A 12,635-nucleotide genomic window follows, 5' to 3' on the forward strand; every position below is an offset into this window, starting at 1 on the left:
AATTAAATATGCAAAATATTTTTATATTTTTACCTGCTTTACTTATTTATTTATTTTAAACAAATTATTTATTCATGAGAGACACACAGAGAGGCAGAGACATAGGCAGAGGGAGAAGCAGGCTCTCGGCAGGTAGCCGGATGTGGGACTCGATCCCAGGACCCTGGGATCATGAACTGAGCTGAAGGCAGATGCTCAACCACTGAGGCAGCCAAGCATCCCTTGTAAGATTATTTAAATGAAAAATTTCCTAGAAACATAATACTGAACCCACTGAGTTTAATTTAAAAAAATAAAAACTGTTAACCTGATGGTTATGGGAAAGAGGGAGAGACAGGTGAAATAGGTGATGGGGTTGAAGGAGTGCACTTATCCTGATGAGCACTGAGTGATGTATGAAGTCTTGAATTACTATATTGTACACCTGAAACTAATATAACACTGTATGTTAACTAAGATTAAAATTTAAAAATTTTTCAAAAATAAAAAATAAACTTTTTAAAATAGATAAATTACCTAACTATATAGAAACTAGACTGGAAATACATAACTAATAAATACTAGATTCTAGGGGCATCTGGGTGGCTCATTCCTTTAAGTATCTGCCTTCAGCTCAGGATCCTGGAATCAAGCCCCATATAAGTTTCCCTGCTAAGTGGTAATCCTGTTTGTTCCTTTCCCTCTCTCTGTCCTTTCCCACCTGCTCATGCTCTCATTCTTCCTCAAATAAATAAATAAAATCTTTAAAAATATATGAGACTATAAATACTAGACCATACAATCAACATTTAAAATGGCAATATTTTGGGTTTGTGAAAGCAAATTACATCATTTTCAACTAAATTAGATCTTGTGGTTTCAAAGGCAATGAAAAAGGACAGTCAAACCATTGTATCTTTTGCTGGAAATTCCCAGGTCAAAGCTAACTTTAATTTTATCTGTAGAATTAAATATTATTTAGAGAAGAGTAAAAATAGAAATAAACCCAGTGCCAGAAAAATTAAAAAGCAAATCTACACGTCATATGCTGAGATAAGCAAAGTACACACAAAGATCCACAAAATATGCAGTTGTTGAAAAATGCATAATGTTGATGCCTTCGTAATTTAAAACCAGTCAGAAGTATTAAGACAATATTACCTCAGCAGAAAACTACATAAGAAAAAGAAAATATAAGCAGCACCCAAAGAGTCATGGTTTTCAAAGCTTTTATTGCATATACACTATTCAATACATTTCTTGAACAAGGTCAATATTTTATGCCTTCTATTTTTATTAAATATAAGTTTTAGACTTATAGCTGGTGCTGATAATTGCATTTGTAAATTAAATAAAGACCTTTATTGATATTTTCACTTTGAAAGCAGGGAGAGATTGGCAAATTGAAATTATTTCTTCTGAAGTTATTTAGAGCTAGGGCAGTCCGGGTGGCTCAGTGGTTCAACACCGCCCTCCCCGTGGGACATGATCCTGGAGACCTGGGATTGAGTCCCATGTTGGGCAACCTGTGTGGAGCCTGCTTCTCCCTCTGCCTGTGTCTCTGCTTCTCTCTCTCTCTCTCTCTCTCTCTCTCTCTCTGTCTCTCATGAATAAATAAATAAAATCTTTTAAAATTTTTGAAGTTATTTAGATCTAGAATGGAGAAAGAAAAAAGGATATAGAGCGCCCAGATGGCTCAGTGGGTTAAACATCTGATTCTTGATTTTGGCTCAGGTCATGATCTCTGTGTGGGGAGATTGCTGCCTTGGACTCCACAGGGAGTCTACTTGAGATTCTCTCCCTCTGTCTCTCCCCCCACTATCTCTCTAAAATAAAAATAAAGAAAAAAATTAGGATATTAGACAAAAACAACAAAAATCTCTAAGTTCTATAAAACCAATATAAAACATATTTTTTTCATTATGTAATGAAACTAAGAAAAGCCTTTCTACCTGAAAATTTAAAAACCCTCTATTAAAAACATCTTGGGTGACAGGGGAAATATAAATATAAATTATGTAATTTCTATAAAAAAAGATAATAAAAATATTATCTATCTGCATTTGTGGGATATAGATAAAGCAGAGATAAGAAAATTCATTGTCTGAAACATTTTTACAAAAAATAAAAATAAGTTATTTAATTCCCCAACTCAAAATACTGAAAGTACATGTGCATTTCCCCTTTCATCCAGCAATCCTTCTAGGACTCATCTTTAAATCACTTCTAGGAATTTCGTGTTGTTCTTCCAACAATATAAAAATAGATGTCTGTATATAGGGAGTCCCTTAGCACTCCAGATCTGTGAGAGGCTGAAGAGGAGTAGGAAAAAAGCAGTACTTTAGGGGAGGTGACATGAGATGTTAGTATATGAGAAAAATCCCTAGGGGTCTAGGGCTGCCCAGGAGTAATTGGGTATAAAGTTTAGGCTTTATGGTTCTTTCAATAGCAAGTGGAAGGGAACACTACCTCTACCAGTCACACACATACATGCATATGCATACATGAAAATGATTAATGGGAGGCACCTAAGCAGCTCAGCCTTTGGCTCTGCCTTTGGCTTAGGTTGTGATCCCAGGGTACTGGGATTGAGTCCCACATCAGGCTCCCCACAGGGAGCCTGCTTCTCCCTCTGCCTATTTCTCAGCCTCTCTCTGTGTGTTTCACATAAATAAATAAATAAAAATCTTAAAATCAAACAAAAAAAAACAATGGGAAACTGTCTGGAAACCAAAACCATTAGTGTAGGGAAATTTGATTATAAAATGCACTCTTGCTTTGCGTATAGCATTTTAAAATATTATCAGATATTGATTATTTTAAATAGAGATGTTTTTTCTTTTGTTTTTAAGTGAAATAATGCATGCAAGGTATTTAGAAGTAAGAGATACTAGTGATGCTTAATAAGTTCTAAATTTCTTCTTGGTTTCCTCCTTAGAGCTACCAAAGTTAATTAGCAAACATACTACATTCCAAATGCTATGCTGAATTTTTTATATGCATTTTTGCATTTTATCCTCACAAAAGTCCTTTGTCTGCATTTTGCAGAAGAGGAAATAGGGATAAGAGGGTAAGTGCTTTTTCCAGATATAATAAGCCAGCAAAGGTCAGAGCATGGACTCAACCCAAATACAGCCTGACAAAAGCCTGATGCTCTTAAGCACTACACAATGCTGTTTCCTGATCTATTAAAATTAACTGACAGTTCAGAATAAAAACGTATTCATGCAGAGTATTTATTTGAAAAGAAAACTTTCCTTTCTATAAAGTTCTGGGATCGTTTGTTCTATACTCGTGAAGATGTTTTCTGACAATGTGACATTTAAGACTTATGGTTCCATGATAATCAGGCATAGAATACCTTTCATAACTTCATAAAATTGCATAGTGACTCAATCCTACTGACTTGCACTGCTTTATCTTAAAGACCTGTTCTGTAATTACAAAAAAGGTGACCAGAAATAGACAAAATGTAGCGTGTTGATGGGTAAGGGCATAAGGGAGTCCTCTGGAGTCCTGGTTACAGAGCTTTAAACATATGTAAAAGCTAAAATGACTAGATACCCTTGAAATTATGTGCACCATATTTTAGGTAAGTTATGCCTCAAACAGATGTAGGAAAGAAGGAAGAAAGTGAGAAAAGAAGGGAAGAATAAAGAAAGGAGGAAAAAGGAAAGTCAAGAAAGGAAAGGAAAGAGAACTGATTATCATGACATGACACAGAGGCACAGGTTTGGGCAGAGTCAGATTTTGAGTTTCAGGCAGGTTACCGGCAGAGCTATGGAGTAGCAGTTGAGTCAAGGACTCAGTCTAAAATGGAAATAAAAATTTGAGGATCATCGTCACTGCATAGATGATATTTAAAGTTTGTGAAAGCCATAATACATTAGATTCCTAGGAAGTGGGTGAAGTAATGTGCTAAATCCCAGAATATGCTGAAGCTTCTGAAAATAAGATGTAAAAGTCCACCAGAAGTGTCAAAAACAGAAGAATTAGAAAGCATTAAAAAACATAACAAAGAGTATAGTGTAAATGAATGCCTCAGATACAGATTACTGTTTAACTCTCATTTTATTTTTATTTTTTCTATCAAGAGATGAATCTATATATTCTATAGCTCTGTGCAATTATCTGAAAGAGGAAGAGAATTATGTAATCTCTGAGGAGAGAATAACGAATCATCTAATGCTTGGGAGATATTGGAAAGCTTTTCCAAGTGATTATAGTATTACTATAAGTTAACCTTGAAAAATGATAAAGGAGAACAATATTAGGTGACTGACACATGGTAAATTGAAAGGGCAAAAATAATCTTGAATGCTTGAGACCAACCTGTGGGAAATTCTTATTATTTAAAATATTTTTCTTTTATATCTTAGCATCTTGAACTATGGTTTCACATGTAAAGTAGGATAATAAATAAATACACATTTTTCTAAAATTTGCTAAACTAAATGTGATTCTCTTTTTGATAGTTTGTGCATATAAATCAAGATTGATCCCATTTTATAAAACTGTGTGTGTGCCCACAGTTCATCTAAATGTTCAACAGAATTTCGTTAAATTCTTATTAATACATGGGGACTATTTGCAAATACTATTATGGATATTTGGAAATGGTTGAAAAAGTGCTAATTGAGGGAAAATATCAATGTCTAGTTTTCTGTATTTGTTTAACACAAGATCTTTACCTTGACTGGATGCTACTAATCAATGCCTCAAGTAATTTCTATGCAGGAAAGCAATTAGGTAGTGCATTGGGTCAGAAATGACCAATCTCAGGAATTTATAACAGTTTTATTTTTTATTCAAACTAAGTGAACTCAGTTAAACCAAGTTATGCCAATTTGAATTGAAATGTTTGGGAAGTGGGATGCCTGGGTGGCTCAGTGGTTGAGTGTCTGCCTTAGGCTCAGAGTGTGTTCCTGAAGTTCCGGGATCAAGTCTCACATCTGGCTCCCTGCGTGGAGCCTGCTTCTTCCTCTGCCTATGTCTCTGCCTCTCTCTTTCTGTGTCTTTCATGAATAGATAAATAAAATCTTTAAAAAAAGAAGAGAAGAAGAAGAAGAAAAGAAAGAAGAAGAAGAAGGAGGAGGAGGAGGAGGAGGAGGAGGAGGAGAGGCAGCCCAGTGGTTCAGCGGTTTAGTCCTGCCTTTGGCCCAGGGTGTGATCCTAGAGACCCAGGATCAAGTCCCACATCTGGCTCCCTGCATGGAGCCTGCTTCTCCCTCTGCCTGTGTCTCTGCCTCCCTGTCTCTCTCTCACTCTAACTCTCTGTGTCCCTCATGAATAAATAAAATCTTTAAAAAAATAATAAAAATTTTAAAAATTAAAAAAAATATGGGAAGTCCCAAAACTCCAGGCAAGATAACATGGATTTACTCTCCTGAAGATAAGATTAGAATGTAGTTGTAATTTGTTAAACAGCAACTTAATAAATAAGGCTATATAATTACATAGGGTAGGTCACTGTAAGGCCTTAATGAGTTACCCTCCCTCCCACCTCCACCTCCCTCACCCCCCACCAATCAACTTCACCTGGAAGTTGTGGACTATATTTTGTGAGACTGACATAGATATTTTAAAAAAGGATGTGTTGCCAAAAAATCCCTAAGGTATTTCCTGTTATATGCAAAAGAACACTACGTTTTTTTAAAATAAAAGGATAGTTGTCATATCCACCTCTTTGGTAAACATGGAACATCCCTTCTATTTCTATGAAGAGGAAGGAATAAGAGCCAACTTCCCTTTGACACATAAATACATACAAGGAAGGAATACTTTTAAAGGAATCGTGAAAGTTTAGTTGATTCTGAAGTTCGTTCTCTCTTTAATGCCATGTTTATTATTTTTAAATGATTAGTTGATATATTGATTGTTTGGTGCATGTAAAATTGGAGGTAAAAGGAAAAATAGCTAAAAATTTAGTGTAGAGGAACATACCACAATATATTTGATGGAACAAGAACACTGAAATAAAAAGAAGAAGAACACTGAAATTAAAAGGTAATTAAGGTTATTAATATATATCAAGTTATATTTGTTATGAAATATCCACTGGATATCTAGCGCCATTTGTATATGTCTGGCAAGCAAAAGCTAGCCTTTCATTCAAATATTTATATGAATTTATATTGAGGACCTACCATGTCCCATATGTGCTGATCAGTTGCAGTGGGAAATCTTGACTTCATGGAAGGTATGGATTTCCTTCATCTTACTGTGGGCAGATTTTATATTATTTACTAAATATGAAGAACTCCATTACTGTAGGTCATCATTATTATCAGGGATGCAAATTTTATTCAACTTTATTATTGGCAATTTGGAGTATGAGGGTAATGACTTGACAAATTTTAGGTTGAACTACTTACTGCTTGCAAGGACAACAAATAAGTCGAGAAGAAAGTGATTAATGAGATCAAGCCAACCCTCTCTATGAAAGAAAGAAAAAGAAAGGAAAAGAAAGTGAAAGAAAAGAAAGAAAGGAATGGAGTTGGGAATTGAGTTTATAGCCAATTTATGAAAGGTCATAACATTTCAACTAAATTATTTAATTTATAGGAAAGAGCAGCTGTTGGAAGATTTTTAAGCAGAAAGGAAATACATGATGAGTATGCTCTGGGATGTATCATTTGGTAGCAGTGTACATGGTGAATTGGTTTCCTATATCCCACAATAAGATGAAGGAAATCCATACCTTCCATGAAGTCAGGATTTCCCAATGCAACTAATCAGCACATATGGGACATAGTAGATCCTCAGTAGCAATTTGGGTATTGCTATTTCATGAAGAAAAAGAATGGGAGGAAAGAAGAGCAAGCAAAAAGACTGATATACTCTTTAATCACTGAATCAAGGTGATCAGGAGGTAGCTGAGAAAGTAAATTAAATTCAATCTCCTTTGTTGGAATAAAGTCAGTGTTGACCCATTCTGCCTGCTATGAACCTGAATGGAGAAATGAGAAGCTAAGAATCTCTAGAGAATGATGATCTGCTCCTGCTCCCTTTCCCGTAATTCACCCATCATGCAATTATGTAACTCAGCTGCAATTTTTCTAAGTATCAAATCTTGCCCAATTACCTCAGTTTTGTTGTGATCTGATATCACAACGTAACATTCCTGAATATTTCATGACAGTAAAAAAAGTGTACAAATATTAGATATTATTATAATTCTGCTCAGACTACATGAGGACCATCATTTTCTAATGTATTTTTTAAGATTTTATTTATTTATTCATGAGAGACACATAGAGGCAGAGACATAGGCAGAGGGAGAAGCAGGCTTCCTAAGGGGATCCTAATGCAGGATCCCATTGCAGGACCCCATCCCAGGACCCAGGACCATGCCCTGAGCTGAAGGCAGATGCTCAACCACTGAGCCATCCAGGCGTCCTGTCTAATGTATGATTCTGTATAGGAACCTTCAGTAAAGGACAACTTAAAGGAAAAAAAAAACTCTGAAAAACAATAACTTATTATAAACTCTTGAAACAAGAAAAAATATCAAGGTTGTGAGGTTATGATACCATACTTAAATATCACAAAAGCCCTTTCACCGGGCTATCAATTTTGAGTGTGTTAACCTATCAAAACCAATTCACCATGTATACCTCTACCAAACGATACATCCCAGAGCATACTCATCATATATTTCCTTTCTGCTTAAAAATCTTCTAACAGGGATCCCTGGGTGGCGCAGCGGTTTGGCGCCTGCCTTTGGACCAGGGCGTGATCCCGGAGACCGAGGATCGAATCCCACGTCAGGCTCCCGGTGCATGGAGCCTGCTTCTCCCTCTGCCTCTCTCTCTCTCTCTCTCTCTCTCTCTCTCTCTCTCTCTGTGACTATCATAAATAAATCAAAATTAAAAAAAATCTTCTAACAGATGCTCTTTCCTATAAATTAAATAATTTAGTTGAAATGTTATGACCTTTTATATATTGGCTATAAACTCAATTCCCAACTCCATTCCTTCCCCTTAGTAGGATAATGTATCTATTTGTAAATCCCTAGAAGATAACACCGTAAGAATAACTAGAGCTGCTTCTTAAGGCTCTTTTCCCCATTTGTGAAAGGAAGGATGTGATATTTTCCTCTTTATGGCACCAATATCACCAGCATATGGAACATAACTTGCATTTAATGCATATGTACTAAATCCAAAATATGTAGCTAATAGTCTATGAATCTTGATTCTTATTCATCAGAGTATAGAGTTTCAACATATCTACTATTATGTATATCACTAATTAGCTGCATAGATGTGTTAGTACTCTCTTGTTGCAGAAATAAGAAAATGCAATCCAAAATGACATAAACAATATAGGTTTTTCTTAACTGTATGACTAAAAAAATCAAAAGTGGGCACACTGCTGAAGTCAAAGATTTTCAATGTCTTTAAATCACGAGATTCATTTTTCTGCAGTCCTCTCAACTCTGTTCTCCATGTATTGGTTTTTCCTGCAGGTTATGTCACAATCCTATTAAAAATCAAGCTGTAGTTTAAACATGGAACTAAAAGCAAGGTATTTATCTCCTCAGTGAATGGATTTTTACACAATAACATGGAATGAATTTATATGAGATTTAATGTCACCTCTCAGCTTTCTTAGGCAAAATTTCAAGGAATGAGGACATATTTAACTCAAGGAGGAGTAATGGGATACAACTTCTCACCCCTCCAGGCAGGGTACAGGACTGATGGCAGACAACCAGGTAAGTTGGTGAGTATTTGTACTGGTTTTGAGAAACTGGTGCTTATGTGTCAAATCAAGGAACAAAAAAAAATTTTTACCAGTGGATTTTAGCAAATATAACAGCACAGGCATGGGACTGGGTGTTCTTTCTGCAGCCTCAGACTTCCCAGAATGATAGTCATGGAGCCATGGGGGCCAAGGGTATTTGATGCTCAATTAAAATTGCCAAATTATAATGAGTATGTTGGCCTCTATTCAATTTAAGACTTAGCAATTTTAAATAATTGAGGAGTATATTTTGAATGGAAGGTTTATCAAGATCTGATGGAACTGAGGTGGGAGTAAGAGAGAGATTGGAATCAAGAGTATGAGATTGGGAACTGAACAACTAGAATTTGGGTATTGCTATTTCATGAGATGGAGAAAATTCAGGATGATCATGTTTCAGTGTAAAGATCAGAAGTTCAGTGTTGGATAAGTTGTGCATGCCTTTTATATAGAGATGTTGAGTACATAGTTGTATATTTGAATCTGAAGTTCAGAGGAGAGCTCCAGAGTGAGATATAAAGTTGGGAATCCTCAACATATAAAAATAGATATTTAAAGACATTAGATTTGTTGAGATCATGGAGTGAGTATAAATAGGAAACAGAAAATATCTAAAGATAGCCCTGGAGTACTAATACATTAACAGTTCTGGGAAAAAAACAAAAAACAAATTAATTTCACTTCACTAGAAGCCATGTGAAAGAAAGAATGTTTTAAAGACGAGAGATAAGGGATCCCTGGGTGGCAGAGCGGTTTGGCGCCTGCCTTTGGCCCAGGGCGCGATCCTGGAGACCCAGGATCGAATCCCACATCAGGCTCCCGGTGCATGGAGCCTGCTTCTCCCTCTGCCTGTGTCTCTGCCTCTCTCTCTCTCTCTGTGTGACTATCATAAATAAATAAAGACGAGAGAGAAGAATCAAGTCATTGATGCCCTTGAGAAAGGCAGTTTTCATGGAGTCATGGAGGCAAAATTTTTATTAGAGGCAATAAACCCAGAATCTTATACTTTCTCACTATTGCGCAGCAACCATTTTTTTTTTTTGTCTATCTTCCTCTCCTGTCCTTAATATTTGCCACAGCTTCCTAACTGTCCACATCTAGTCCAACTCCTCATCAGTAGAATGATCTTGTTAAGACATCAATTGAATTATGTCATTTTTATCTTTGAACCCTCTAGCAGCTTCTCCAGTAGCTCCTCCAACAGCTTCCTTCTCACTCTGAAAATAAGACACAGTTCCAACCACAGATCCAGATAACACAGCATCCAAAGGCGGGAAAAGTAAGTAGAATCTTTACAGTGGCATGTAAGTATCTATCTGAGGTTCATTTGAACTGGGCCAGCTTAGGTCACATGCTTTTTTCAGTCACTATGGAATAAAGTGACCTGAATCATGTTCTGAATTAGCTTAGCACAAGTCGCATGTTCTCCCCTCCCATGTCAGGAGCCAGGTGTGGAGTCCTACTTCTCAGAACCACAAAAGTCCACAAAGAGAAATGAGTACTGGTGGGAAGAAGGAAAGTAAACATGATGTTGAAAGGTCATCAAAAACTGTTCACTAAACTGATGGGCTTTGTAAAATCTTACTATAATAAAACACAAAGCTGGACAGGAAAACCTACACCAAAATGTTTCCTGATGCTTGCTTTAAGCACACATAAAAGAGAATGTTTCCTTTAGTTCAATCAAATGAAATACATGAACAATTATATTTTCAATGTGAAATATTTTAGAGACAAAATATTTGGGGGTGCCTAGGTGGCTCAGTCGGTTAAGTGTCTGCCTTCAGTTCAGGTTAAGATTCTAGAGTCCTGGGATCAAGCCCCATTGGGCTCCCTGCTCAGCGGGCAGTCTACTTCCCCCTTTCCCTCTGCCCCGTCTCCTGCTTGTACTCTCTGTCTCCTTCAAAAAAAATAAGCAAAATCTTTAAATGATAACCGCACAGATGGTTATCAACACACTAAAATTGCTTAATTGTTTCTGGATATAAATATCACACCTGTAGAATAACTCTTAATAACACTCATCTCTTACTAAAAACTACAGACTGTTAAATAATTCATAACCTGGAACATGAAAAGATACTTTTGTTCCATTACCCATATCTTATTAAATGTCTCCTATTAATGTTTCCTATTAATATATAATTTAACATGCCTCATCAATGGGCTGATTTCTAATCATAGAGAGCAGGTAATTTCATAAAGTATATTGTTTTATTAAGCAATATTAAGGATATTGGAATATCCTTAAGTCCTTAACCTTTTAAATTTTAAAAAAATGAATACAAACTAGTTTCTGAATTTATTCCCTTCTATCTCTTTGCCAGCATAAGCACAAATTTTTTGCAAGTCACAAAGGAAACATGAATACTTCTGTTGGCTTGTTTTGCAAAACAAATGAAATCTATTTTTCTTAATCTTTTCTATGCTATCATCCAGGAAATTCCTGACTATAAATGAGAAAAAGGAAGACAAAAAGATGGAACAGACAAGGAAGAGAAAGAGGAGGAAAGAGAAGAGGACAAAGTAGAGAACAAGAAAAAGCATATAGTCAGAATTTATTATTTTTTATCTGAATAAGTGAGGTAGTTAATAATGGACAGTAAATGCTTGACCAGAGTCCTCAAAAGGGGAGCAAACCATTGAAAAACTACTTTTTATCAGGCACTATCTTATTTTTCTTATTTTCTTATTTTAGCCTTAAGATCAAATTGGGAAATAGGCCATCTTTTGGCAATCAGAAAATTAGAAACAGACATTTTTAGTAACATTGATGTGGGAAATAAAGGCAAGAGAAAAATATAATTAAATCTCCTTACTGCCTACAGCCCACTGACAAGTCCTTGAAACTGGTAATCTTCCTCTATAGCTCAGCTGCCTCAATGTTGACACTTTGCTAAAGGCAAAGGCAATCTTAGCTTAACAATATCCTGACCTCCCCAGGATCCTGTAAGTCTAATTTAACATATAAAAATTCCTTTGGAATTTCCTTTATCTCTAATCCTCAAAACATATTTTAGCAATCTGTCCTCCAAGGATACAGCCCACTGATATACACCTGAAAGATCTCATGACTAAGGTTTTCTTAGACAGTAATAAATGATTTTTCCCTAACTAGCTAGCCCCCCAAGATCCTGGAAACCTTACTTCCAAAATTTCTCAGAGACTTAAACTATCCCTAACCCTCTCCCAACATGAAAATATATAATCAGTGACCCATCTCAACCCCAGTGCACCTCTTTCTGTCCACAGGTCATGTCCTCATGATTTAATAAAACCACCTTTTGCACCAAAGATATCTCTAGAATTCTTTCTTGGCCATCAGCTCCAAACCCCAAGATTTCTACATTGCAATGCCTGGTTTTGTGTGCTATTTAAGTTGGAACTAGAATTGGATTCCAATTTCTTTGATTATTTAGTTCCTTTAATTATTTTATTATGTTATGCTGCTTCTCAAATCAGAAGGAAACCATTCGGGCTGGCAATTTTTTTTCTCTACTCCATGTCTGATTATGACAAGTAGTTACAATATCTGTGTTTATTTATAAAAGCATGAATCCTGTTCTTATTACAAATTTTTTTTGTACAGTGATGCAATCTGATATAACTTGGGTTCCTAATTCTCAAATTGTTTTGCAAAAAAGGCAACTGAGATAGGAACTCTAAAGCAGCTTGTTTTCATTTTCAAATGTAATTTGAAATTCAAATGTAACAATAATTGATAATTCAAATGTATAATATTAATAAATCAGATACTGTATAAAGTTGCTTAAATCTGAATTTCATGGTCTCAAAGAGAATTTTTTAAATTATCAAATTTTCTCTTTTTTTCTCTCTTTTAAATTTTAGAATGAGTTCTAATACTCAATGAGACTATAGCTTAAAAAAAAATCCATCCAATGGTTAAT

Source organism: Vulpes lagopus, chromosome 1 (assembly GCF_018345385.1).
Source record: "Vulpes lagopus strain Blue_001 chromosome 1, ASM1834538v1, whole genome shotgun sequence".
In the NCBI taxonomy this organism is placed as follows: domain Eukaryota; kingdom Metazoa; phylum Chordata; class Mammalia; order Carnivora; family Canidae; genus Vulpes; species Vulpes lagopus.